Source organism: Anneissia japonica, unplaced genomic scaffold (genome assembly GCF_011630105.1).
Source record: "Anneissia japonica isolate Jap-2015-1 unplaced genomic scaffold, ASM1163010v1 scaffold379_len61912_cov120, whole genome shotgun sequence".
NCBI lineage: Eukaryota > Metazoa > Echinodermata > Crinoidea > Comatulida > Comatulidae > Anneissia > Anneissia japonica.
In genome coordinates, this window is record NW_022685519.1 from 20,410 (window position 1) to 25,696 (window position 5,287).

Consider the following 5,287-nt stretch of genomic DNA (forward strand, 5'->3'; position numbering starts at 1 on the left):
ATAGTTACCAGTATGTTTGAAACTCGGGCGTTGCGGTATACGGGTAAGATGTACACGGTACTAGGACATTTTGCCGAATGCCAGTTTGCCGACGGACGTTTGGCCGACAGACAGTTGACCGAAAGAAAATTCGCCGAAATCAAATTCGCCAACTGGACGATTCGCCGACAGCCAATTCGCCGACAACCAATTCGCCGACAATTTACTTTTGTGATGTGATTGATGATTCTTCGTCGTACTACAGTAGGACACTTGATCAAAAGGACGTTCACCGGAATTCGACGAAATCGAATTCGCCAACTGGACATTTTGCCGACTGGACGATTCCCCGACAGCCGATTTGCCGACAACCAATTCGCGGACAATTTATTTTGTGATGTTGTGATTGATGTTTTTTCGACAGATGTTTTGTTTTGTGGAGGACTGGGTAGTCATCATAGAAAGTCGTTCTTTAAAGCTATCATACATGCAGACACACTTTCAATATATTAATCATGCAACAAGATTCTGTCAAAAATATTAAATACAGGCCTATAATAAACACACGTTCATCTATATTTTTATTAAATATTACTAAGAAAATCATAAGCAACTGTAATAACTAAACCAATATAAAGGGATTTTTTTTTTTTCATTTTTACAAATTGATGTAAAATGTAAGACAGGATAGAAGATACCAGGTGTGAATTTATTGCAAATTTAAGGAAAATTGAAATGTACGCAAATCATCTAAATATGCCACTATGTGACACATCCATCCATAATATTTCAAATGTTTGAAATGCACCAGAATAAGAATAATTATATTACACAATTGAAAATCATTATTTTTTGTATGTTAATTATAAAGTAAATTTAATAGGCCTAATTACCGTGTCCGTGTTGGGGCCTAATTTTAATCAAAATAATATGTGGATTTAGCTGTTGACGAGTATGTTTCAATTAAAATGGACACTGTCGATGAAACCTTTGTCAGCAAGCAGTCTGTCGACGAAACATCCTGTCAGATAACTTCAAAGAAGCTGTCTGACAGGGTCCTAACATTATTTACAAGAGACACAATAGATCACAATACATTGCTTTAACAGTAGAATTTTATCAGCTGGAGTGATGCAGGATTTGGTCGTAGTGGGACGTGAGAGTCCACACGATGGGGCGGAGGTGCCAACATTTTGAGAATATTGACCTCTATGTGCCCGGAAATTGCACTCTCATACCTTTAAAAATGAACAGGTATGTACATATTAACAATACAATAGAAAAAAAAAATGTTTCTTAACACAATTTGGAGGGGGAAAGGGTGCGATCGCCCCAGATTATTACGGCCCTTCCCTTATTTTGAAGAATAGTAATACGTTACTAGAATAAAATAATTATTTCACGATTAAAACAGTGGCCTACTAATTCTTATCATAAACTTTTAGCTCTATCACAATATGGAAGTTTCAAATTCAATCCTCAAAACAAAATTTAACATTTGATATCTGTAAGCTGTGCACAATATTTGGTACTAGAAAGGTTTTGGACACGTAAACGAAAGATTAATCATCTAAATATGCCACTTGTGACGCATCCATCCATTAACATGTTCACAAGAAATGTTGGCGAATCGTCTTGTCAGTAAACTGGCATTCGGCAAAATGTGGTGTTGGCAAAATCTCTTGTCGGCGAATGGTAATCGGTCAATAGTCTGTAGGCCAAATGTCTGTCGGCAAATCATCTAAATATGCCACTATGTGACACATCCATCCATTAACGGATTTTGCTGTCAGCAAATTGGCTGTCGGCGAACCACCTTGTCAGCACACTGGCATTCAGCAAAATGTGGGCGAATGCTCGGCCAAGCACCTGTCGGTGAAACGTCCGGCCACAACATAATGTCAGCGAATTGTCTGTCGGCAAATTGTTTGTCAGCAAATTGGCTGTCTGCGAATCGTCCTGTCGGCGAACTGACATTCGGCGAAATGGTATTTCGGTCGATATTCTGTAGGCCAAATATCTGTCGGTGAAACATCCAGCCACGAATGTGCACGATTTTAATTTTCATTCCTTTCATGCTCGTTTTAGCTACGATAGTTTAAGAATGTGTTATTAATATGACTCATTATCATTAATGAAATAATAACCAGACTTATTTATGGTAATAATATGTATACTAAGCCTAAAGGTGGCGCTTTACTACGACGGCCATCTTGGATGGTACACATACATCTGCATTGCTTCGCCATCTTGTCAGCACTCTAGTTGTTTAATAGCTGTATGGACCACACCCTACAACACTTAAATTATGTGAGCACCATGTGGTGCGTCAGATAGAGAGAGTTTGGCCAACTTTTTACATGGGCGCCATGTTGTCACCAAACAGCGTGCGCGCGTATAGATTTATAACACTATAAAACACTGATGCTGCATAAACTTTCCTTCATTATTCTGTCCAGGAAGACAATTCAATTCTGGGATTTTAATATATCATTGTAAATATCATATATAGTCATATTTACCTAAATTTGGAATTAATTAATCAACGCGCTGTATTATTTTGAAAAGATAAAGTGAGGACGATTCTTTATTTTTCGTTAAGATTAACTTTTTGTTTTGAAAGTTTTGAAGGTTGTACAGACAGAGTACCGTAGGTTTGTGAATCGTCGCCGATAATATGTTAATTTCGCCTGTAAATGAATGAATGATAATATTAATTATATGAAAGTTTTCTAATTGTATCTTGGCCTATGACTTGATTATTGTAAACTTTAATTTATGAAATAAAATATGCTGGTCATCTTCAAACCGATACAAATAGCCTAGGCCTATTTGTAAATTGTAATCTAAACAATAAATCAAAGTTGAAGAATTATTGCATTGAAAGAAATTTTTGTACAACATATGCCTTATCATTCATAATCAAGAAGCTAGGCCTGTGTAAGTAAAATATCAGCATTCTCCACACTTCTGTTTATAATATTAGTACAGTAAGTTATAATATTATCATTGTTTACTGTATTATTATTATTTTATTATTATTATTATTATTCATTGAATTTTTGATTTGTAATTTGTAAAACATTTAAACGTTTTGATTTAGTGTATGTAATTTTTTATCTTTAAAATCACAATTACTGTAATTGATTTGTAAAGCACAATTGGACATGTTTGCATAGCACAGGACTCCTTGGACAGGTTTTCGCTTTTATTGGAGGGTTCAATTTTTATTTTTAATTATAATTTAAGCTACCTTTGACTGATACTTTATGTAGCTTTCTGGAAATTTAGTTATATACTGTACAAGATGCAAGATACAAGATTCTTTTATTGTCACTGGTACATAAAATACAAGTAAAATTCGTCTTCCCGATGCAAAAATAAAATTAGTATGAAAGTTAGACATATAATAAAAAATTAATCAAGGACAAAAATAAAACAGAAAATACAAAATGATACTGTACAATTATTTACAAGAGTTAGTTACTGAAGTTTATCTATTAAAGTCATCATTGTACATATGGATTGAGTTATGAATAAAAGATCTTCTTAATCTGTTAGTATTGCACTTTATTGGACGTAAGCGACCTGATCTATTAAAGGTGTATTGCAAGAACATAGGATGTGACAAGTCTTTAATTATGTTATCAAGCTTCTTCAGCACAGGTCTTGTAAAGTCATCAAAATTGTCGACATCGGAGCCGATAGTTTTACGAGCAGATTTCATGGTTCTGAGTATTTTATGTTTATTGACCTGAGATAAGTTGCTGTACCATAAAATACAGTTGCTAACAAGTATACTTAATATAACACTTTTAAAAAATAATAGTAATACCTCAGCGCTGACATTGAAAGATTTAGGTTTACGTAAAAAGTAAAGACGTTGATTAACTTTTTTACAGAGTAGCAGTGTGTTATACTTCCAGTTAAGTTTCGAGTCAATAATTCCTAAGTATTTACGTTCATTAACGATATCAATATATATCAATATTTCCACTTACACTAATAGCATTTAAATGCGTTTTGTTTTGACGAAAATCAAATATGATTTCTTTAGTTTTAGAAGCATTTAGTTGGAGATAATTATCCTTACACCACGTATTAGGCCTGATATGGAGGTATCTGCATATTTAATCTTGATACAGTTATCTTCAATTTGAAATTCATTAGTGCATAGCATAGTACGCAACCATGAGGTGCCCCTGTATAGTGTGTAAAATATCTGACCTAAGATTACCATCCTAACTACTTGAGGCCTACTACAGAGAAAGTCGGTTATCCATAGTGAGAGGTGCGGGATGACCTGCATACATTGAAATTTATTAAGGAGAATATAAGGTTGTAGGGCGCAGGGACGTAGCCAGGATTTTGAAAGGTGGGGAGCCGTTATGCGAATTACGTATGACTCCGGTGGGGTCAAGGGGGAGAATCCCCCTGTGAAGTAGCTCACACTGAGCGTTCTTAGGACTGTTTGAGAGGATAAAGTGAAAATTACAATAGACGCATTATAAATAAGCGAAAAAATAATTATATAATAAATGAACAGTGGCAGATCCAGGAATTCGAAAGAGAGGTGAACCAGAGAGGTGAACCATAGAGGGACTTTCACAGACCGAGGAACCACCCACCTCAACCCCAAAATTTATGATTAGGGCATCTCTAGATGGCCGGAAATTACACTCTCGCACTTCAATTTGAATATATTTTTCCTTTTTTTTCCTTAAAAAAATGAAGGGGCTGCCTTGAATCCACCTCTGCTCAAAACCTTCTTTATCCAGAATAGTCATAATCACGAAAAATGGACATGGAAACCAGATCACATCCTAAAAACAAACAGCAGTCACTAAGACATACATCGGGAGCCGACTCGATGGAGTTTAATGCCCATACCCAGGGAAGAGCACAGATCTGTTTTGAAAGGTGGAGGGGGAGGACATTTTGTAAGTCGACACCCACCCCAGCCCCACAATGGTTGGAGCTGAGGTGAGAAAATCTGAGGAAATAGTACCTCTAGATGGCAGAAATGACACTTTTAGTAAAATTCATCATCATCACATCACCATTAGTCAAAATGAAGCGCCAAAAGAAATTCTCATGATCTTTTATCAGGGATTTTTGACAACCATAGAGATCTTATTAATGTGTGTGTATACACCATAGAAAACAAAGCTTAAAAACATTGTCTTTGAGTATGTACTTTACATAGGCCTACTTCAAAAACGTGATTTCACAACCACCTCAGCCCCACAATGGTTTTCTGAGGTGAGAAAATTTGAGGAAATAGTACCTCTAGATGGCAGAAATGACA